Here is a 25,182-nt window from a genome sequence, read left to right on the forward strand (position 1 = left end):
GGATTTGAAATTTCTTATCAGGATTAACCCACAGTTCTTCAAACAGGGTATTCAATTCCTTTGACGCAGGAAAAGTGACCGAGGACTTCTTTTTTACATTAAAATAAGATTCCTCACACTCCTCTGACACCTTATCAGGAATTTGCAGAACCTTTCTGATAGCCTTTATAAGAGCCTCTGTTCCCTGTGACAGAGTATCATACCCCCTTCCCCCCCAAATCCACCTCACCCTCCTCCATTTTTGACCCGTCAGAGTCAGACTGCAGGATATGGGCCAGAGATCATTTTTGAGGACAAATGGGAGGGGATTGAGACGCTGGTTTGGGGAATGAGTCTCTATTCATAAACTAATCCACAGTCTGTCTTAAGTATTGCGCCTCTTTCTCATTGCGGGATAGCTTTGCAGAAATATTTGAGATCATTCCCTTAATGGAATTAACCCACTCCGGTTCAGCCCCGCTATTCTGTGAAGTTGCACTGCCCTGAGTACCCAGTAGTGAGCCCCCTAGTGAAGAGGAACACTCCGCTGTACAAGAAACACACTCTTTGTGTGACATAATGTAAATGTGACAGCACACACACACAGGAAAAAGTAAAGCACAAGTAACCCACAAAGAGCCATTCAGGGAGACACAGAGTTATTTGAAACCAGCCCCCACCACGCCCTTATCACTAATGCCAAACTTAGCCGAGTCGCAGAATAAGTACCCTGATATGGAACTTAGTACACTAATAATCGCTCCCCCCTGCAATGTCCTCCTGGTACCGCTGAGGTAATCTGGAGTCTCTCCGGAGGAGCTGCGCGTCCCTGTCAGTCAGTGTCTGTGTCCACTGCAGAGGGAAAATGGCGCTGGTGAGCTGCTGGATCCGCTCATAGTGAAGGCCCCGCCCCTTCAATGGCGCACGGTCTTCCTGCTTTTTTTTATACTGGCTGAGGTAATCTGGTGCTTAAAATGGAGAGAAAACCGTTTTTAGGCTGTTTTTGACAGTGTGGGTACTGTGTACAGTGTACTGAGACGCAGCTATGTACTGTGTCTGGAGACGCATTCTGCCCCGGTTAGAAACCGTGCGTCTCCGTACCCTCATGGTGCAATAGTGGCCGGCGACCTGCTAGCCGGGACGCCGGCTTAGTACTCACCACTATTCATTCTTCTGGCTCTGTTAGGGGTGACGGCGTGCTGCGGGAATGTACGCTCGCCGTGGGGAATGGGACCATTAACCCAGGCCCGGTGCTACCCACTCAGCAAAGGGATGCAAAGCAGGTAGGCGCCAGGCTGGGAGAGGCGCTCTCCCTGCTCTGCATCCCTGTGCTGCGCCTGGGCCCGCTGCTGCTGCCAGCTGCTGTACCTGTCACACCGTTTGACAGGCAGCGGCACCAACAGCTTGAAGCTTCCCTCTAGCCCCCTGCAGTGCCCGTCCGTGTCCTGGCCGGAAAGTGGGTGGGGCTACACGGCGCAGAGGGGCAGAGCTACACAGGACCATGCTGCAGGAGGAGGACAGAAACTGCTGCAGATCCAGATTCCAGCCAGCCAAATGGTATGTTGAAGGAGAGTTAAAAAGTGTGTGTGTGTGTGTGTGTGTGTGTGTGTGTGTATCTACAGTATGTGTGTGTATATGTATGTGTGTGTGAGTGTGTGTGTGTGTGTGTGTGTGTGTGTATCTATCTATCTATGTGTATGTATATCTACAGTATGTGTGTATATGTGTATGTGTATATGTGTTTGGGAGGGGGGGGGCATAATTTGTAAAAAAAAATGGCACTTCTGAGGGCATTACATAGTCATGCTTACGGGAGGTTTCTGTCCTCCATGAGTTCGCCTAATCATGTCCGGCCCCCACCTCACGGTGCCGATCGATTCTCCCTGCGCCCAAGTCTGCACCCGTCCATTCTAAATTTGGTGTCGGCCGCCAGCCAATCAGAGTACGTGGACCGGCCACAGTGGCTCTTGATTGGCTGTCGGACCGCGAGCTTTGATAGGCTGACGGCTGGCGCCATGTTTCAAATGGCCGCCGCCGCAGCAGGTCTTCTGTCAGTGAGGAGCGGTATTTAGGAGAGACGCCCGCTGCGCTCTCCTCCCCTCATACAGCACAAGAAGCAGCAGCAAGCTAGTAACAGCAGCAGCGGTGAGCACTACTGGGTGGATAATCTGTATCTGGCACCGCTGGGGCCATACTGTGTTGCGTAATGTGAATTTCTGCTCATACTGTGTGGCGTAATGTGAATTTCTGCTCATACTGTGTGCCTTAATATGAATTTCGGCTCATACGTGTTGCTGAATTTGAATTTCGGCTCATACCGTGGGGCGTAATGTGAATTTCAGCTCATACCGTGTGGCGTAATGTGAATTTCGGCTCATACCGTGGGGCGTAATGTGAATTTCAGCTCATACCGTGTGGCGTAATGTGAATTTCGACTCATACTGTGTGGCGTAACGTGAATTTCTGCTCAAACCGTGTGGCATAATGTGAATTTCAGCTCATACCGTGTGGCATAATGTGAATTTCAGCTCATACCGTGGGACATAATGTGAATTTCTGCTCCTACTGTGTGGCGATATGTGAATTTCTGCTGATACCGTGTGGCATAATGTGAATTTCAGCTCATACCGTGTGGCATAATGTGAATTTCTGTTCATACCATGTGGCGTAATGTGAATTTCTGCTCCTACTGTGTGGCGTAATGTGAATTTGGCTCATACTGTGTGGCGTAATGTGAATAAGGGGCACTACTGTCAGTAGCTGTGAGCATGGAGACATGTGTGACAAATGCTGGTGTCCTGCATAGTAGGAATCTGATGGCATAGAAAGAGCCCAATGTGGCTCTGACGGAACACGTGTAAATTTTAAACTGTTGTATTAAAACTGAAATGTTCGGCCCCCTAAATCTCCCATACTTTACAGATTGGCCCACTCAAAAAACAGGGTGTAGATGATAGGGGGTGGGGTGCAAGGGGTGTGTGTGTGTGGTGGGAGTGCATAAGCACCTCGGCCCACCACTCACTAGTTCCGCCACTGGTTTAGGGATAGGTTGGAGAAGTGTAAGCAGCGATAGGGTGCAGCGGCAGCTAGGGCTCAGAGTTATGCTGTAGCAGACAGAGAGTACCGGCTGGTTTCATTTTATTTCTCTGGGGTGTATTATATCTACACTAGGTGCTTCATCGCGCCCTACGGGCGCTCTTCACACCGTCATATGGGGCTACGCCCCCTTAACCCCTGCACGTCTTTGTGTGGTTAAATATATGTATTATATGGAGTATTACCTGCATTCCTACTGTTGTTAATGGTAAAATATTGCGTAATGTAAGGGTAGCCAATGGTGACGGGGGGCCTCGCCTCTTGTGACGGGGCTGCAGGGCACGATGTAGAGAATGTAGCGGGTGTGGGGGGGACCATTGATGGGGGAGGGTGTCTGTAGATGCTGCAGGTGGAGGGCCGGATGGGGGAGGGGGTTGAGAGGTGCTGCGGGTGTGGCTGGGTGGGGGAGTGGGGTCCAGAGGTGCTATGGGTGGTAGTGGCACAGGTGGGGGAAGGGCAGGTGTGGTTTGCTGAGGTGGTGTGGGAGGGACGGGTGCGGGGGGGCCCCCGGATGGTGGAGGGTGTGTGTAGATGCTGCGGGTGGAGGTGGGGCGGATAGGGAGGGGTGCGGATGGGAGAGTTGCGGGGTTGCTGCGGATGGGTGTCTGTAGATGCTACGGGTGGAGGGGGTGGATGGGGAGGCGCGGATGGGTGAGCGGGGTCAGGAGGTGCTGTGGTCGGGGGAGGGGGCAGTGGATGGGGGAGGGTTTCTGGAGGTGGGGCGGGTGGGGGAGGGACAGGAGCGTGGTTGTTGGGGATGGGGGGAGGGTTTCCGAAGGCGCTGCGGTTAGGGAAGGGCCTGGTTGTGGGGGTTGGGTGGATGGGTGAGTGGGCCCGGAGGTGCTGTGGGTGGTGGAGGGGGGGTGCGTGGATGCCACGGGTGGGGGAGGGGTGGTGGCGCGGGTGGGGGAGGAGGTTGGGAGGTACCATATGTGGGGGAGGAGAATGGGTGCCACGGATGGGAAAGGGGCATTTGCGAAGGTGTTGCGGATGGGGTCCGGAGGCGGCGCGGGTGGTGGAGGGGTGGTTGCGGGGGTTGCCGCGGGTGGGGTCGGGGTCCGAGGGCGGTAGGGGATGGGTGGTTGTGGGTGTGATGAGGGTGGGGGAGGGGTGGGTGGTGCGGGTGGGGAAGGGACGTGTGCGGGGGTTGCTGCGGTGTGGGGGAGGGTGTCTGTAGATGCTACGGGTTGAGGGAGGTTGATATGGGGGGTGCGCGGATAAGTGAGGGGGTCGGGAGGTGCTGGGGGGTCTGCGAATGGGGAGGGGGTCTGGAGGCGGTGCGAACAGCGGAGGGGAGGAGGTGTGGTGGGTGAGGGAGGGGCAGGTGCAGGGCTGTTGGGGATGGGGGAGGGGTTTCGAAAGCGCTGTGGGTAGAGAAGGGACTGGTTGCAGGGGTGCCGTGGATGAGTGATGGGGCTCGGAGGTGCTGCGGGTGGTGGAGGGGCAGGTGCAGGGGTGCGTGTATGCCACGAGTGGGGGAGGGGGGGTGCTGCAGGTGGGGTAGGGGGTTGGGAGGTGGCGTGTGGGGGGGGGAGAAGCATGGGTGGTACGGGTGAGAGAGGGTCAGGGGGGTGCGCGGATAAGTGAGGGGGTAGCGCCGTAGTAGCGCCGGTTATACGCTACCTCCGCCTTTGTGCAAGGAGGAACAGGAGGAGCACTGCCAGAGCCCTGCAAAATGACCTCCAGCAAGCCACAAATGTGCATGTGCCTACAGAAACGATCAGAAACAGACTCCATGAGGGTGGTATGAGGGCCCGACGTCCACAGGTGGGGGTTGTGCTTACAGCCCAACACCGTGCAGGACGTTTGGCATTTGCCAGAGAACACCAAGATTGGCAAATTCACCAGTGGCGCCCTGTGCACTTCACAGATGAAAGCAGGTTCTCACTGAGCACATGTGAGTCTGGAGACGCCAAGGAGAACGTTCTGCTGCCTGCAACATCCTCCAGCATGACCGGTTTGGCAGTGGGTCAGCAATGGTGTGGGGTGGCATTTCTTTGGGGGGCCGCACAGCCCTCCATGTGCTCGCCAGAGGTAGCCTGACTGCCATTAGGTACCGAGATGAGCTCCTCAGACCCCTTGTGAGACCATATGCTGGTGACTCCAAATCCAGACCTCCATGGGTTAATAAATTTGATTTCCATTGATAATTTTTGTGTGATTTTGTTGTCAGCACATTCAACTATGTAAAGAACAAAGTATTTAATAAGAATATTTCATTCATTCAGATCTAGGATGTGTTATTTTAGTATTCCCTTTATTTTTTTGAGCAGTGTATACATATATATATATATATACACATGTGTATATATACATATACATGTGTGTGTACACACACACACGCACACACGCACACACGCACACACACACACACACACACACACACACACACACACACACACACACACACACACACACACACACACACACACACACACACACACACACAGCACCAGTCAAAAGTTTGGACACACTTCTTCATTCAAATGAATGAGAAAGTGTGTCCATACTTTTGACTGGCACTATATATACTGTGTGTGTGTGTGTGTGTGTGTGTGTGTGTGTGTGTGTGTATACACTGTACACGTGTATATATATATATATATATATATATATATTTATTATTTTTATTCATTTATTTTTATTTATATATATATAATGGGGGTTTTTTTTTTTGGGGGGGGGGGGGGGGGGGGCTAAATTACCGCCTCGCCCCGGGTGCCGAGAAACCTAGTTTCGGCCCTGTGTATTGTAAATATTCTCAGTCAATGAATCAATCATAAACCTTATTTTTTAATTCAACAAAAACAGCAACAACAAAAAAATTAATTAAATATTTTGCATATAACATCAAAGGTCACTGTTTTTCCATGAACTAATTTCAGTTTCTAAAATCAGCCACATGTAGCCTTGTGGCCACAAAATACAAACTATGGGGGGAATGTAACAGGGTGTGAGAATGAGAAAGTGAGAAATTTTGTGAGAGTTCTCCTGTTTTTTTTGTTAAAGTGGCGATCATTTACAGCATCCCCATGCCAGGATCCTGGATGCCGGAATGCCAGTGGGGGGTGTCATGGAAATAGTCCCTGTTAGTCGGCATTTCTAGTGGTCGAGATTCTGGCGTCGGTATACCGTTGATGTGATTACATCCGGAATCAATAAAATCATCACTTTGCTATCATTTCAAATTTCTGTTGTCTAATGAAAAATATAAAAATACATATTCATGTTCATCAGGAAGAAACTGCAACATTTCAAGAAAAAAATCTGAAAAACATAATAAGGGACACTACTAGTATGATCTAGATAAATGATGTTTTTTTGCATATAACACCACCAATTATGTAGCGCAGTACAGAGATTATTTATCATTCACATCAGTCCCTGCCCTATTCTATTATACAATCTAAGGGGTATATCTACTAGGCAAAGTCGCCACTTTTCGGCAGTCTGACCGTGGAATTTAAAAGGGCAATAATATTAAATGCAACACACTCCTGGTGTTACATGTAATATTATTGCCTTTTTAAATCCTGCTGCCAGAACTGGCAAAAAAACGGCAGTTTTGAAAGCCGCCACTTAGTAATTGTATTCATTAATTCCCAAACACACACGCAGAGAACATACAAGCTCCGCACAGATAGGGTCCTGGCTAGGGATCAAATTTGAGACCCCAGTGCTGTGAAACAACAATGCATCCTTACCCATTGGCGTCATAACCCCCGTATATGGCTACACATAGAGGGGCATGGGCGTGTAAGAGGGGGCATGGCCTCACGTGGATCCTAAGATCATCACTCCGTGTGGGGGGAGCAGCCCCCACCCAGGTATCACCCTCGGAGGGTGGGCACACCCCCGGAGTGATGATCTCGGGATCCACGTTGAGGCCGTGCCCCCTCTTATGTGGCCATGCCCCTTTATGTGCGACCATGCCCCTATTGCATGCGGGAGATCCAGAGTGCGCATCGGGTGTCACCACACCCGCTGACAGCTCTGTACTTACCTACATCTGAGGTTTCCTCTACAGGAGACGTCCGGAGAGGAGATGGAGGCAGGGATGGACTAGCCACACAATTCAGTCCCTGGAGGTTTCCTAAGTCTAACGTTGAAAGCAGATTCACTCTTTTCTATATTTCTATAACAGTTTTGGGACACACAATTTATGGATTATCCCAACTCGCAAGCTTTCTTGTTTCTTTATGATGCAACTTGTTTATCACTTTTCCAGAACTTATTCTATCTGAGGCTAAGGACAATGGCCCTCATTCCGAGTTGTTCGCTCGCTAGCCGCTTTTCGCAGCAGTGCACACGCTAAGCCGCCGCCCTCTGGGAGTGAATCTTAGCTTAGCAGAATTGCGAACGAAAGATTCGCAAAATTGCGAATAGAAATTTCTTAGCAGTTTCTGAGTAGCTCGAGACTTACTCCTACACTGTGATCAGTTCAGTCAGTTTCGTTCCTGGTTTGACGTCACAAACACTCCCAGCGTTCGCCCAGGCACTCCCCCGTTTCTCCAGCCACTCCCACGTTTTTCCCAGAAACGGCAGCGTTTTTTCACACACACCCATAAAACGGACAGTTTCCGCCCAGAAACATCCACTTCCTGTCAATCACACTCCGATCACCAGAACGAAGAAAAAACCTCGTAATGCCGTGAGTAAAATAGCAAACTTCTTAGCAAATTTATTTGGCGCAGCCACAGTGCGAACATTGCGCATGCGCAGTTTGCGGAAAATCGCACCGATGCGAAGGAAAATAACGAGCGAACAACTCGGAATGAGGGCCAATATAAATAGCACTTCAGACACTAAATAAAGAGAACAGAAATCTATCCATTTGGAAGACTAGAGTCCGGTGGTAATATGTAGACGGAAAAATGGGATTCAACCCTAAATAACACAAGACAGTCTACATATTCTTATTTTTACAAATTGTTTTCACCTTTTGTTTATTTAAAACCTATAATCATTTACACATTTGTGTACACGTAGAATATTTGGAATTTTCCTAAGATTCTAATTATCCATCACAAGAAAAAAAAAGTTTATTTTAAACTAGAGCAAATATTAAAAGTAAAATTTCAACGTGTCCATTCTTATATGCTAATAAACCTTTCTTGATTATACTTTGTTTGAATTATACAATAAGAGTGCTCCAGGAAGACCCCTTTTTTTGTCTGTCTTCTCCTTTTTATTGTAAAAGGGGGCTCTACCTGCCATAATGTGTAAAAGGGGACTCTACCTGCCATACCATGTAAAAGGGGCCAGGGGCGTCACAACGTTTTAGGTTGGGGGGGGGGCAAGATTCAATCCCATTTTTGCGCCCCTGAAGGTGGAGCCACTGGGGAGGAGGTGGTACCATTGAAAGGAGGCAGAGCCTCTTAGGAGTAGGAGGCTTGAAGTTCCAGGAATGAAGGTGCTGCAATGGGGGTAGGAAGAGCGTGGGACCGCAGTAGCTGTGCAGCCAGCTTGGCGCCTGGGAGCACATTATACATCATGAAAAGGATGATGCTGCTCTGTCCCTCCCTGCACTGTACGGAGGATGCAGTGTGCGGTCTTTCGACTGACCGCACATTGCTCCTCCAGTCAGAGCCGGCCCTAAGCAAATTGATGCCCTAGGCAAGATTTTTGTTGGTTCCCCCTAGCAGATAATCCCACTACCAAGCTTAGTGTTTATACATGGATACCAAGGCCAGTTCTAGACCTTGCAGAACTCAGGGTGACAGCATTCTTTGTCACCATTATCCCCCCTCCAACCTCCCTTTTACACATTACAACACAGTTCAACCACTTATATACATTACACCACAGTTCAGCAGCTTATACATGTTACTCCACAGTAGAGAGCCTTATACGCGTTACACCACAGTAGAGCTCCTCATACATGTTACACTGCAACAGAGACGCTATAGAAGTAGCTGTTAGGTGAGAGAGAGAGAGAGAGAGAGAGAGAGAGAGGGGGGGGTGAGGACGGGAGAAAGAGGTGAGGAAAGGAGAGAGAGAGGTGAGGCCAGGAGAGGGAGAGAGAGAGAGAGAGAGAGAGGGAGGTGAAGTCAGGGGAGAGAGAGGTGAGGACGGGAGAGAGAGAGAGAGAGAGAGAGAGAGGTGAGGACGGGAGAGATAGGGAAGTGAAGACAGGTGAGAGAGAGAGGGAGGTGAGGACGGGAGAGAGAGAGGGAGGTGAGGACGGGAAAGAGAGAGGGAGGTGAGGACGGGAGAGATAGGGAAGTGAAGACAGGTGAGACAGAGAGGGAGGTGAGGACGGGAGAGAGAGAGGGAGGTGAGGACGGGAAAGAGAGAGGGAGGAGAGGACGGGAGAGATAGGGAAGTGAAGACAGGTGAGACAGAGAGGGAGGTGAGGACGGGAGAGAGAGAGGGAGGTGAGGACGGGAAAGAGAGAGGGAGGTGAGGACGGGAGAGAGAGGGAGGTGAGGATGGGAGAGAGAGGGGCAGGTAAGGACGGGAGAGAGAGGGGTAGGTGAGGACGAGAGAGAGAGAGAGGGAGGAGAGAACGGGAGAGAGAGAGGAGAGAACGGGGGAGAGAGAGAGGGAGAATGGGAGAGAGTGAGGGACGGAGAGTGGTGAGGATGGGGAGAGAGAGAGGTGAGGAGGGGAGAGAGAGAGGTGAGGAGGGGAGACAGAGAGGTGAGGATGGGAGACAGAGAGGGAAAGAGAGTGAGTTAGCTAGGGCAAGTGTACACCTGCACTCACCCTGGCAGGGCGTTTGCATATCCTCCTGTCAGTGCTGATGCTGCAGCTTCTATGCTGTGCTGCTGGGGCAGGGATCCAGGACTGCCTGGGTGATGAATCTCCTCCTCAGGGCAATTAGGCTGCAGAATGGATGGGAGGGCGTGCGGCTACATGTAGTAGTACTACGTGCCATCACCCTACGCGCTGCAGCTGATGCTCCTCTGTCTTCTCTCCCCTGCGGCTGCTCCCAGAATGCCGTGATGATGACATTGCTCCCGAACCGGCATTCTGGGAAGGAGGGATGGAAATGAAGAGTGCAGCAGTAGCAATGGATGCGGAAAATATGGCAGCAGGCGAGAGTGGTCATGCAGGCAGGGTGATTGCGGCTGCACTGTCAGCCGCAGCGTCAGTCAGCCTCTTCCCTATATATACATATAAATACATTATATGCTGCAGATATACATAAATACACTATATATATATATACAGGTTGAGTCTCCCTTATCCAAAATGCTTGGGACCAGAGGAATTTTGGATATCGGATTTTTCCGTATTTTGGAATAATTGCATACCATAACGAGATATCATGGTGATGGGACCTAAATCTAAGCACAGAATGCATTTATGTTACATATACACCTTATACAGACAGCCTGAAGGTAATTTTAGCCAATATTTTTTTATAACTTTGTGCCTTAAACAAAGTGTGTGTACATTCACACAATTCATTTATGTTTCATATACACCTTAGACACACAGCCTGCAGGTCATTTACTACAATATTTTTAATAACTGAGTATTAAACAAAGTTTGTGTACATTGAGCTATCAAAAACAAAGGTTTCACTATCTCAGTCTCGCTCAAAAAAGTCCGTATTTCGGAATATTCCGTATTTCGGAATATTTGGATATGGGATACTCAACCTGTATACACACACACACACACACACACACACACACACACACACACACACACACACACACACACACACACACACACACAGACATATATATATATATATATGTATATGTATATATATATACTGTACATATATAATATATATACACATGCATAAATGTAAAATCTTACTTTTTTAAAAGTGCAGCAGTTCTGTGTTCGGTACACCCCTGCATTGGCTGCTTTGCAGTGGGGAGGGAGGAGGAGGAGACTGGCGGATTAATGGCCGGAGTCCGACTAACTCCATAAGGACCATGGGAGGAGGAGCTGCTTCAGCTGGGCAAGCGCAGCAGCCCTCCACCTCGATCGGCAGCCATATTTTTTAGGGGCAGCCAGGAGTGCCTGGTCTGACACTGGTATACCCACACTGCATACTGTGTCCAGCGCCGCAACCCACATCAGCGGACTGACACCGCACCCGCTCTGGCGCTATCGCAGGCGGCTCTGCTCAGATGTGCAAGAGCAGAGCCGCTGGCGACGCTGATGATCGGGTGCCCCACTGACCACCTCCGTTAGCTGAGCCTGTCCCTAGCGTAGGCAATTGTCTAGTCTGCCTCCAGTACAGCGGCGCCTCTCTCACACTGCACGGAGGATGCAGTGTGCGGTCTTTCACCTGACCGCACATTGCTCCTCCAGCACAGCGGCGCCTCTCTCATATTTGGGGGGGGGGGGGGCGTGCTGCCCCCTTGCCCTCCCCGTTCCGACGCCTCTGAAAGGGGCTCTACCTGCCGTGTGCGTAAAAGAAGACTCTACCTGCCGTACTGTGTAAAAGAGTACTCTACCTGCCGTACTGTGTAAAAGGGGACTCGACCTACCGTACTGTGTAAAAGGGGACTCTACAGATGGAGCCTCCGTTATCTTTGCTGGCTGAGACGCAGGCGTGCACTTCCGGCGTGACTAGACGATCCGTCCACCTAGTCACGCCGGGAGTCCACAGAGCCGCTTCCCATTGTAAGTGCTTCTGTCTGAGCGCGCGCGCCCGGACAGAGACGCTCTCCATTCAAGTGAATGGGGAGCGTCTCCGTCTGGACGCGCGCGCCCGTCCAGACGGAGACGCTCACAGAGACTAGGTGTGCCCAGGCGGGCACACCTAGTTACAGATGGAGCAAAGATAACAGAGGCTCCATCTGTACCTGCCGTACTGTGTAAAAGGGGATTCTACCTGCCGTAATGTGTAAAAGGGGGCTCTACCTGCCGTAATGTGTAAAAGGGGACTCTACCTGCCGTACTGTGTTAAAGGTGGCTCTACCTGCCGTAATGTGTAAAAGGGAGCTCTGTGGCCACACCCCTTCCCCATGAAGCCACTGGCCCTGTTTTATATTTGGGGGGGCGCCGATGCTGTTTCTTGCACACAGCGCTAAAATGTCTAGTTACGCATTGAATTGTCAGGACTTGCAGAATCAGACTGATTACAACCCAACAAAGGAATGTCAAAGGGAAATCCCTAACAAAGTGGAAGAGTCAATTGCCACAAGTCCAGAAACCAAGCAAGGTTCTGAACTCAGCTGCCACAATCAAGAGTCAGAACACATCCCGGCACAATGATTCCGTGGAGTATATTTGTAAAGCTCAGGTTTTTAGAAGCGGATTACCCATTGCAATAACTAGCTGTTCTACCCGTTCTTCACACAGGAGTTTCTGATTTTCACGGTTTTAAATATAAATGAGTGTTTAAAATTCGGTAAATCTATAGAGATGTCAATTTGAGATGTCTTAATGTAAGTAAATATTAATCCATGGTTCTTGGCGTTACCTAAGGAGCACCCATAGCAGATATGGAAAAAGTGACAGGACCATTATTGTAGTTTATTGAATTCTACACACTGGAGGTGCAAACCAAATGTTGATCCAATTGTCCATTTGGGAGTTATTGTTCACGCAACGCATGCCACGCTTTAGTAATGACATCATTATGTCAACCCCATTTTCATCCCCTTAGGGGAGGTTTATTAAAATTCAAATTATTTATTTTTCCTATTACCCACCTGCAGAATACCTATATTAGATTTCAGCTTCCTAACATATCGGGAAGTAAGAGAATTAGTGATGAGTCTGGAGTGAGTGAGTGAGTGAGTGAGTGAGTGAAGGTTTTTGTATATATATATATAAATATATTTAGTGATGTGCACCGGACATTTTTCGGGTTTTTGTTTTGGTTTTGGATTCGGTTCCGCGGCTGTGTTTTGGATTCGGACGCGTTTTGGCAAAACCTCCCTGAAAATTTTTTGTCGGATTCGGGTGTGTTTTGGATTTGGGTGTTTTTTTTACAAAAAAACCCTCAAAAACAGCTTAAATCATAGAATTTCGGGGTCATTTTGATCCCATAGTATTATTAACCTCAATAACCATAATTTCCACTCATTTCCAGTCTATTCTGAACACCTCACACCTCACAATATTATTTTTAGTCCTAAAATTTGCACCGAGGTCGCTGGATGACTAAGCTAAGCGACCCAAGTGGCCGGCACAAACACCTGGCCCATCTAGGAGTGGCACTGCAGTGTCAGACAGGATGGCACTCAAAAAATAGTCCCCAAACAGCACATGATGCAAAGAAAAAAAGGTGCACCAAGGTCGCTGTGTGACTAAGCTAAGCGACCCAAGTGGCCGACACAAACACCTGGCCCATCTAGGAGTGGCACTGCAGTGTCAGACAGGATGGCAGATTTAAAAAATAGTCCCCAAACAGCACATGATGCAAAGAAAAAAAGAGGTGCACCAAGGTTGCTGGATGGTTAAGCTAAGCGACCCAAGTGGCCGGCACAAACACCTGGCCCATCTAGGAGTGGCACTGCAGTGTCAGACAGGATAACACTTAAAAAAATTGTCCCCAAACAGCACATGATGCAAAGAAAAAAAGAGGTGCACCAAGGTCGCTGTGTGACTAAGCTAAGCGACCCAAGTGGCCGACACAAACACCTGGCCCATCTAGGAGTGGCACTGCAGTGTCAGACAGGATGGCAGATTTAACAAATAGTCCTCAAACAGCACATGATGCAAAGAAAAAAAGAGGTGCAATGAGGTAGCTGTGTGACTAAGCTAAGCGACCCAAGTGGCCGACACAAACACCTGGCCCATCTAGGAGTGGCACTGCAGTTTTCTAGCGAGAGGATGAGTGCTTCCATCCTCATGTGAATCTGAACCACTAGCCATGAACATAGGCCTGGGCCTCAGCCGTTCCTTGCCACTCCGTGTCGTAAATGGCATATTGGCAAGTTTACGCTTCTCCTCAGACGCTATTAATTTTGATTTTTGGGTCATTTTACTGAACTTTTGTAGTATACTTGACGACACAGAGGTTATATAGTGGTGGTCAGCAAAATTCTGCACTGTCCTCCTACTATATATACTGCGCACAACAACTAAAATGCACCACAGGTATGGATGGATAGTATACTTGACGACACAGAGGTAGGTAGAGCAGTGGACTACTGTACTGTACTGCTATATATTATATACTGGTGGTCAGCAAAATTATGCACTGTCCTCCTACTATATATACTGCGCACAACAACTAAAATGCACCACAGGTATGGATGGAAAGTATACTTGACGACACAGAGGTAGGTAGAGCAGTGGACTACTGTACCGTACTGATATAATACTGGTGGTCACTGGTCAGCAAAATTCTGCACTGTCCTCCTACTATATATTACAATGCAGCACAGATATGGAGCGTTTTTCAGGCAGAGAACGTATAATACTGGTGGTCACTGGTCAGCAAAACTCTGCACTGTCCTCCTACTATATAATACTGGTGGTCCCCAGTCCCCACAATAAAGCACACTGAGCACAGATATTTGCAGCACACTGAGCACAGATATGGAGCGTTTTTCAGGCAGAGAACGTAGATATTTTCAGCACACTGAGCACAGATATTTGCAAGCACACTGAGCACAGATATTTGCAGCACACTGAGCACAGATATTTGCAGCACACTGAACACAACTGAGAGAACACTGCACACGTCTTCTCCCTATCATCTCCAATGCACGAGTGAAAATGGCGGCGACGCGCGGCTCCTTATATAGAATACGAATCTCGCGAGAATCCGACAGCGGGATGATGACGTTCGGGTGCGCTCGGGTTAACCGAGCAAGGCGGGAAGATTCGAGTCCACCTCGAAACCGTGTAAAATGGATGAAGTTTGGGGGGGTTCGGATTCCGAGGAACCAAATCCGCTCATCACTAATATATATATATATATATATATATATATATATACCGTATATACTCGAGTATAAGCCGACTTTTTCAGCACTTTTTTTTTGTGCTGAAAAAGCCACCTCGGCTTATACTCGAGTCAGCGTTATATGCCCCACAGTGCCATGTGTGCCAGATATGCCCCACAGTGCCAGATGTGCCAGATATGCCCCACAGTGCTAGATACTTACCCTCCGTCGCTCTCGCGCTGTCGTCTGAAGGAGGGACACTGAGAGCGCAGCGCGCGGCTCTCCTGTGTCCCTCCTGCATCTCCGGCGGCAGCGGCGTCTGTGTGGTAAAGGAAGTGCACGAACCGGCACTTCCTTTAACACACGCCGCTGCCGCCGGAGACGCAACAGGGACACAGGAGAGCCGCGCGCTGCGCTCTCAGTGTCCCTCCTTCAGACGACAGCGTGGGAGCGATGGAGGGTAAGTATCTAGCACTGTGGGGCATATCTGGCACATCTGGCACTGTGGGGCATATCTGGGACACATGGCACTGTGGGGCATATCTGGCACACCTAGCACTGTGGGGCATATCTGGCACACCTGGCACTGTGGGGCATATCTGGCACTGTGGGGTCCATCTGGCACTGTGGGGTATATCTGGCACATCTAGCACTGTGGGGCATATCTGGCACATCTGGCACTGTGGGGCATATCTGGCACTGTGGGGCATATCTGGCACATCTGGCACTGTGGGGCATATCTGGCACATCTGGCACTGTGTGGCATATCTGGCACATCTGGCACTGTGGGGCATATCTGGCACTGTGGGGCATATCTGGCACATCTGGCACCGTGGGGCATATCTGGCACATCTGGCACTGTGGGGCATACCTGGCACTGTGGGGCATATCTGGCACATCTGGCACTGTGGGGCATATCTGGCACATCTGGCACTGTGGGGCATATCTGGCACTGTGGGGCATATCTGGCAGCATGAGGGCATATCTGGCACATCTGGCACTGTGAGGGCATATCTGGAAGCATGAGGGCATATCTGGCATTGTGGGGCATATCTGGAAACATGAGGGCATATCTGGCACTGTGGGGCATATCTGGCACATCTGGCATTGTGGGGCATATCTGGCAGTATGAGGGCATATCTGGCACTGTGGGGCATATCTGGCAGCATGAGGGCATATCTGGCACATCTGGCACTGTGAGGGCATATCTGGAAGCATGAGGGCATATCTGGCATTGTGGGGCATATCTGGCAGCATGAGGGCATATCTGGAACTGTGGGGCATATCTGGCAGCATGAGGGCATATCTGGCACTGTGGGGCATATCTGGCAGTATGAGGGCATATCTGGCACTATGAGGTCTGTGTACGGGTAGAGCTGCATTTCCCACCCTAGGCTTATACTCGAGTCAATAAGTTTTCCCAGGTTTTTGTGGTAAAATTAGGTGCCTCGGCTTATATTCGGGTCGACTTATACTCGAGTATATACGGTATATATTATCGACTAGATGGTACTAAATAAATGGTAAGTAAAATCTGATTGGTTGCTAAAGGCAACATCTTTACTTCTCGAAATCCACACTTTAGTATATATAACCCACTATCTGCAAACCTGACTGGTTGCCAGGAGACTGATTAAAGCCATTAGAGCTAGCCTGACAAGAAGCTGCTCAACTGTGCTTGTTCCGGATTTTATAAATCATTCTTTGAAGATTTCCTAAGCTGTACCTGTGTTCCTTGTGTTCCTATTTTATTCTTCTAAAATAGCTATTTACTATCAATGTGCAAGACTACAAATTGACAAAAAAACAACAACTCAGCAGTCAATCAAATGTTTTCCTAAATTTTCCATCATGCTATAGGTCTTTGAGAACTATTTGCTGGTTAGTTGTTGTGGGTGTTTGAAAATTTGTTCTTTTACACTTTGTTTTTAAACAGCTCCTACTTTATTCCAAAAATACAATAAGGAAATCTAACATTGAGTGTGCTCAGAAATACAGCTAGTCATGCTTTGTAAAGTTTGGGGCTACTTTTATTATTATGGTCATCAACATTTTGTATTTTGAATCACTTCCCTTTATCAGATTGTAAAGGGTAACTCTGCTGATCATACACGACTTGTTATGTAGAGCAAGAACAATTTGTTACACCTGCGCTGCCACAATACTGCAGCCCTTTACACTGAGGAAGTACCTTAATCAGCTTCCTAAACTCAAACAGAAAAAAAGAATTTAGTGTGCATGGCGCTGTATAATAAATCGACCAGCGTTTCCTCAGAAAACCTTTCTCTGGTAATAATGAAGTCTTCTATAATCTCTTTAACACACTGTAACCAATGGAAAATAACTTACATTCGGGTTCTGACCCGCAGACCTTGAAAGGTATCTTTAGGGCTTATCCCAAACATAGGATGGCACACTTGGGTATCCATCCTCACATGTGTTTCTGTGCCATCCTATGTTTGGGTTAAGCCCTAAAGATACCTTTTAAGGTCTACAGGTGGGGTCTGGGATACAAGGTCGACAACAAAAAGGTCGACACACCTTAGGTCGGCGCCAATTGATCGACACACACTAGGTCGACATGGACAAAAGGTCGACATGGACAAAATGTCGACATGGAAAAAGGTTGGCATGAGTTTTTAATGTGTGTTTTTTGTGTCGTTTTCTTCGTAGAGTGACCGGGAACCCCAATTAGTGCACCGCGTCTCCTCGCTTGGCTCGCTTCGCTCGCCATGCTTCGGGCATGGTGCCTTCGCTTCGCTCGGCACAGATTACCGTTCCAATCATAGTCCACGTGAATCGTTAAGTATGAAAAGGTTCCAAAAAAGGAAAAAATTTTGAAAAATTCATGTCGACCTTTTCCATGTCGACCTTGTTCCTGCTGACCTTTTGTCCATGTCGACCTAAGGTGTGTCGACCAATTGGCGTCGACCAGGAGTCCGGATACCTTGCAGGTGAGAACCCGAATGTAAGTTCTTTTCCAATGATCACGGAGTGTTAAAGAGATTATAGAAGACTTAGTTATTACTAGAGAAAGGTTTTCTGAGTAAACGCTGGTCGATTTACTATACAGCGCCATGCACACTAAATTCTTTTTTTACGACTTGTTATGTGTTGCCTCTTCATGACAGTTTTAGATAAGAAGACCAATTACAATTTTACAGCATCAGTAAAGGTCAGTGGTTCTCAAACTGTGTGCCGTGGCACCCTGGGATGCCGCAAGACAGTTGCTGGAGTGCCTTAGATTGGTGGTCCAGGACCAATTCAAATTATTTATGATCAATGTAATAGGCAAAACCAGTGCTGGTGGCTGCCAGTCATAAATTATGTGGACAAACAGAAGCAAATCTTGTCCCTCACAACATAACTGACCATAAGGAAGACATATAAACATAATTTACTTAATTTAATATTTCTGTCTAAATTTCTCAATAAGAAACTTTTGGCCTAGGGGTGCTGTGAAATAAATTCTGATACTCTAGGGCGCCGTGATTCAAAAAAGTTTGGGAACCACTGGTTTAGCTATTTAACACGGTCTTCCTTTTGGACAAATAAAATGAATGCTAAATGTGTCAACAGCTGGGGAATAATTACTGTAGATAGGTAGCTTTTGTTTAAAATCTAGTAGAAAGGTGATATAGAATGTATGTTGATTTTACCTAGTCAATGGGTTCAGTTGGAGCAGAGAGATATGGGCAGAACTCTGACATACATAATAATAAATAGAAAGCAGGTACTGAGAGAGAGAGAGAGAGAGAGAGAGAGAGAGAGAGAGAGAGAGAGAGAGAGAGAGAAATGGAAGATTACTGGATTGTGGTGGTTCATTAGAAGACCGTATATGTGTAGTTAGAGTGATCAAATGTGAGTACTCAGGCATAGGGCTAAATGTAGTAACCTGCAGGCCGAGCGGGATTTAGTGTGAGTCTTGCCAGATTTTTAAAGCGCCAATCATTTACATGGCATAACCAGGTTGGTTTTGCCGTGTAAATGATTACCACTTTAAATATTCGTTCAGACTTGCGCAAAATCCTGCACTTTCTGCTTCCCGCAAGCTATTACATTTAGCCCATCATGTAGAACAGGGGACCATGAATAATTAATTGTAGAAGGATTTAAGGAAAGTAAATTGGAGGAAGGAAATGTTCAGCATATTGTAAACTAAATGGTGGATGCAACTGTTAGCAGAGAGAGAGAGAAAGAGAGAGAGAGAGAGTATAATACAATAATAAGGGACTACTATAACTCCTTTACTATAAGTTGGATCAGGTCCTACATAATATACGGTAGTGAGAGACAGGGGCATACCTAGAACTTTGTGGGCTCCATAGCAAAATATTGAAAGGGCCCCCTCTCCCTGCCATTGTCACTACAATGTCACTTGGGGAAGCAGTATAGAGAGAGAGAGTGAGGGGAGTGAGAGAGAGAGTGAGAGAGAGAGAGAGAGAGAGAGTAAGAGAAAGAGAGAGTGGGGGATAGAAAGAGAGAAAGAAAGAGAGAAAGAAAGAAAGAAAGAAAGAAAGAAAGAAAGAAAGAAAGAAAGAGAGTAGCAATAAAGAGAGGGAGAGAGAGGGAGGTCAGGGAGAGAGAGAGAGAGAGAGAGAGAGAGAGAGAGGGTTTCATGGAAAAAGAAGGCATGAGAGGAAGAGAGAGAAAGGGTGTCAGGTAGAAAGAGGGAGAAAGGAATCAGGGTATAGAGGGAGAGAGAGAAAGAGAGAGTGAGAGAGAGAGAGGGCATCAGGGAGAGAAAGGGTCAGAGAGAGAGAGAGAGAGAGAGGGAGCGTAGGAGCAAGAGAGAAAGGGAGGGGAATGAGCGGGAGAGAGAGAGCGTCAGGGAGGGAGTGCAAGAGAAAGCAAGGGGCACAAGAGAGAGTGAGAGAGAGTGTCAGGAAAAGAAAGAGGGAGAGAGAAGAGGTGAGGAAGAAAATGGGTGTCAGAGAGAGGGAAAGAGTGTCTCAAGGAGAGAGAGAGTGGGGGAGACAGAGGCAGATGGAGAGACAGTATCAGAGAGAGAGGGACAGCATCAGGGAGAGGGAAGGAGAGAGATATGGTCAAGGAGAGAGAGAGAAAATGTCAGGGGAAGAAAGAGAGATGGAGAGACAGTGTCAAGGAGAGAGGGAGACAGTGTCAGAGAGAGAGAGAGAGAGAGAGAGAGAGTGTCAGGGAGAGAGAGACAGTGTCAGAGAGAGAGAGAGAGAGAGCGAGTGTCAGGGAGAGAGAGACAGTGTCAGAGAGAGAGACAATGTCATGGAGAGAGAGAGAGAGAGAGACAGACAGTGTTAGGAACAGAGAGACAGTGTGAGAAAGAAAGAGAGACAACATAGGGGAGACAGAGAGGGAGACAGACAGTGTCCGGGAAAGAGAGAGACAGTGTCAGGGGAAAAAAGGGAGAGACAGTATCAGGGAAAGAGAGAGTGTCAGGGAGAGAGAAAGTGTCAGAGAACAGGGGGAAATAGACAGTGTCAGGGAGAGAGAGAGAGGGGGATACAGAGACAGTGTCAGGGGGGAGAGAGAGAGAAACAGCGCCAAAGAGAGATAGGGAGACAGACAGTGTCAATGAAAGAGAGACAGGGAGAGAGAAAGTGTTAAGGATAGAGGAAAAGAGAGAGGAGCAAGAGAGAGAGAGGGTGTGGGAGAGGGAGGGAAGGGGAACGAGCAGGAGAGACGCTACCTGATTAAAGTACAGCAGTGAGCGCAGGTCTCTGATGGCAATGGACACTTGACAGCGATAGGCTATGTCCCTATATACTGAATCGAGGTACTGCACTGTTCTGCTGCATGGAGCCGGCCAGGTAGGGACAGAGCGGGCCGAACCAGGCTGTACCAGTGTTTGCAGCAGTGGAGGGCTGCTACATTCTGCAGCCATGGAGGGCGGAGGCATGCTATAGGCAATAACTGTTCTGTCGGGCGTCGAGGGGTGAAGGGGGAGCAGTGGGCCTTGGAGGCAGCCCATGACAGAGTGCAGGTGGAGCTGCGGTCCCTGGAAACAGCCCGGGCCCCATAACAGCTGCACCCCCTGCACCCACGGTAGTTACACCACTGGTGAGAGAAGATTTGTCGAGCTTTAGAATTTCCTGTATTATTGTATTAGGTGACCTAAAATGTGACGTGGCATTCCAAGAGCTACTGGTGATACCACACACAGGCCGATAGCGATCGTTTTCTAACATACCCTATGATAACCTGGCCAATTTAATCTTAAATTTAGGATTATAAAGTCTAGAATGCTGGGCATTTTAAACAAGAAAGAAAATAAAAAATATATTCCCCCAGCACACTGAAAAGGATTTGCAATGAGATGTAAATACTACATGATAATAGAAATACAGTAGCTTAGCATGAATACATTTGCAAAGATATGATCAAGCCGGAAGGCCGCGTCAAGTCGTCTCTTTTCTGGCGGTCCCTAACTTTACGTAATAATAGCACTCACGTATATTGTATGTGTGTATATATATATATATATATATATATACATACATACAGTATATATATATATATATATATATACAGTATATAAATATAATATACCTTGACAACTATTGCTGCTGGTATTGCAGCGTGTGTAGCCAACTTCATAAGCCGTAATGATATTCCAATAAAGTAAATATCACTGCAAATATTTTTCTTTGTCATGTCTTTACTGAACACATTGATCAAATAACATGTTTTATAAAAGAAAACATCTACTATGCCTGTATGGGCCCCTTTCTCTGCATGCAAATACCATGATGTTTGGATGACTTCATCAAAGTCTGCTCTTAATAAGATTATGGAACTGAATTGTGTCTTCATCAAAAGAGATTTCTGCAGCTCTCGCAAAGAGTGGTTGATGCTCAAACAAGGCTGAAAATTGTAACATAACCATTGCTAAAAATAATTGGCAGATATCACTCCAATTGCATGTAATGCCAAGCTTTTGTAGAGGATTTAAGTGTATGTATAATGGCTAATGTGTCAACCTTTTCGGAAAACACAGAACACACGTGAAGTTGTGTGGATGAAATCCAAGAAACAAACCACAGCTTTCAAAAAAGACTATATAGTGTATGTCTTATTTTTACTAATGACACCCTATTAAATATCCAATATATACTGTAGACCATGGAGATGTCACTACAAAACACATTAGAAACATTGGATAATAAATAACCGCATTATTTCCAAGCATACAGTTATAATATAGCTTTTAATGGCGTTTGCGTCATACTGGGGGTATGTAGTCACAAAGGGAGAGTTAGGGTTAGGCACTAGGGGAGGGTTTGGGTTAGGCACTAGGTGAGGGTCAGGCTACAGGAGTGGAGGGTAGGGTTACGTTACAGAAGGGGAGGGTTAGGCACCAGGGGTAGGATAAGGCCGCGGGAAGGGGAGAGTTAGGCTACAGGAGGGGAGGATTAGAGTAAGGTTATGTGAGGGGAGGGTTAGCGTTAGGCACCAGAGATGGGTTCGGATTAGACTATGGGAGGGGAGGGTTAGGGTTAAACTATGGAAGGGGAAGGCTAGGGTTAGGCACCAGGGGCGGGTTAGGACACAGGAGGGGAGGGTTAGGCTATGTGAAGGGAGAGTTATGTAGCAGGGGGAAGGTTAGGTTTAGGCTGAGAGAGGGGGGGTTAGGGTAAGGATACAGGGAGGGGAGGATTAGCGTTAGACACTAGCGGGAGGGTTAGGTTACAGGAGGGGAGGATTAGCGTTAGACACTAGCGGGAGGGTTAGGCTACAGGAGGGGAGGATTAGGGTTAGACTATGTGAGGGGAGGGTTAGCCAGCAGGGGTGGGTTAGGGCTAGGCTGAGGGAGGGGGGGGGGGGGTTAGGGTTAGGCTACTGGAGATTAGAATTAGGGTTAAGCACTAGGGGGAGGGTAAGTTTTAGGCTACAGAAGGGGAGCTTAGCGTTAAGCGTTAAGGGAAGGGTTAGGTTTAGTGATACTCTCTATCACTACTCAGTAGTTTGTAGCACCTCAGGATCCACCAGAAGTCATCAGGATGTCACTGCTGGTCCAGGAAGACACCCCTGGAGCCATCACACCCTCCGTACCAGGTAAATCACCATTAGACCACCTGGGACACTTTGTCAGCATTCTAATATTGTTGACATTTCATCTGTGTCAACATGACGAATGTCTACACGATGAAAAGTTGACAAAATATACCACACCTGTACTGGGTTATATTGTATAGTTCGACAAATAATTGTATTTCTAAAGTAAACATGACTGTGGGGGTGTTTCAGTCTCAGCTGGGAAAAATCCACCTTTTAAGAGAGTTTTGATATGTGAGTAATATAAGCAATTCTGCGGCAACATCCTTCGCATGCTGGATGTCAGGTGCCTCTAGGGTTCAGGTCTGCAACTACAATAACACCCTTTGTTAACTGTCACATGAGATCATTGAGCTATGTGTTAGCCTAAAGGTTCTATGATGACTCTGTGCGCAGAAAACCGACAAGAGAAAACTCTCCGGTAGCCAGCAGGCAGGTTATTTGTTTTCTTTGCTGGTTGTCCCTTACTGCTACGTTTCATTATCTGGAAGCTAGATCCATTCTGGCTGACCAGGAGTAGTTCCACGGCACTTTATACAAAATGCAGCAAATTTTTTTTTTTTTACCAAACACTGGGGGTCATTCAGACCTGATCGCACGCTAGGATTTTTTCTGCAATCAGGTCAGAACTGCGCATGCGTTATTGCTGAGCGTTGGATTTTACGAAGAATCCATTCGCACAGCCGATCGCAAGGAGATTGACAGGGAGAAGGCGTTTGTGGGTGTCAACTGACCGATTTCTGGGAGTGGTTGGAAAAATGAAGGCGTGTCCAAGCATTTGCAGGGCGGGTGTCTGACATCAATTTCCGGGCCCGGACAGGCTGAAGTGATCGCAGCGGTTGAGTAAGTTCTGAGCTACTCAGAAACTGCACAAAACTTTTTTGTACCGCTCGGCCGCACAAGCGTTTGCACACTTGCAAAGCTAAAATACACTCCCCTATAGGCGGCGACTATCTGTTCGCAGCGCTGCAAAAATTAACTAGCGAGCGACCAACTCGGAATGACCCCCACTGTCACTTTTTATTACTTGTAGTACATTTGCAAGTTATTACTAGGGAAGAGACGCAGCTGTAATGCGTCAGTGGGCCACATAAAAGATTCCTTTAATCATGCGCCCTCCTCTTTTTTCAACAATGATAACCTGCTAGTGTACTACACAGCTCACTAAGAATAACACATTTACAATATATTACAATACATTTTTTTAACCTTTTTTTTTAGAATGAAGTCAGCATACTTTTTTTGTAACTCTTTTTATTAACTTTGAAAATCATACTAAATAGCATAAATATAAGAAACTATTCAAGATAAAGCAGAAGAATGATGTTTAGAACTAGTGTTAAAATGAAAAGTAAATCCATCATGAAATACCATCAGGGAGGCATCTGATTGACTCTAAATTTATTCTGCAGCAGGACAACGACCCCAAACAGACAGCCAATGTCATTAAGAACTATCTTCAGTGTAAAGAAGAACAAGGAGTCCTGGAAGTGATGATATGGCCCACAGAGCCCTGATCTCAACATCTATAAAACTGTCTGGGATTACATGAAGAAGCAGGATTTGAGCAAGCTTACATCCACAGAAGATCTGTGGTTAGTTCTCCAAGATGTTTGGAACAACCTCCCCGTGGAGTTCCTTCAAAAACTGTGCAAGTGTACGTAGGTGAATTGATGCAATAATTAAGGCAAAAGGTGGCCACACCAAATGTTGATTTGATTCTGAATTCTCTACTGTTCATTCACTTTGCATTTTGTTAATTGAGAAAAATAATCTATTAACACTTCTATTTTTTAAAGCATTCTTACTGTGCAGCATTTTTTCCACAACTGCCTAAAACTTTTTTTTGTCCTGTTTGGACAGTACTGGATAGATAGATAGATAGATAGATAGATAGATAGATAGATAGATAGATAGATAGATAGATAGATTGGCAGAAAGCATTAAAAACCCACTATAACTCACTATCCCTCACTATCCCTTTTGTCCTCTAGGTTCTTTCTCATGGTTCAAACAGTGAATGCTCACATTTGCCCTAGAGAACAAATTCTTTTTCTTTATAGATATGTCAGCCCTGGGCATGATCTGCTTCCTCCCAGTGACAAGAAGGTATGTTGCCCACAGAAGGGGAGTGTGACAGCCCTGTGCCCCCGTGCCCAGCAGCCACTCACCATAATGTTCCCCTGTACTTTAGATGTCTTGATCATCAGTTTCTCCTTAATGTTGGCTGCTCCAGCTTAGGTGCTGGAGAACTTCC

General features: G+C 47.3%; 1 long non-coding RNA gene across 1 annotated transcript; it reads right to left on the minus strand.

Moving 5' to 3' along the window:
* Positions 1-5,937: 5,937 nt before the first annotated feature.
* Positions 5,938-25,182, minus strand: LOC134911818 (uncharacterized). Its single transcript, XR_010176867.1, has 3 exons — positions 25,097-25,182; positions 9,784-10,184; positions 5,938-6,342 (listed from the first exon to the last, which is right to left on the minus strand). It is a non-coding gene; the product is annotated as an uncharacterized LOC134911818 (long non-coding RNA).

The sequence above is a fragment of the Pseudophryne corroboree genome, chromosome 4 (genome assembly GCF_028390025.1).
Source record: "Pseudophryne corroboree isolate aPseCor3 chromosome 4, aPseCor3.hap2, whole genome shotgun sequence".
NCBI classification, from domain to species: domain Eukaryota; kingdom Metazoa; phylum Chordata; class Amphibia; order Anura; family Myobatrachidae; genus Pseudophryne; species Pseudophryne corroboree.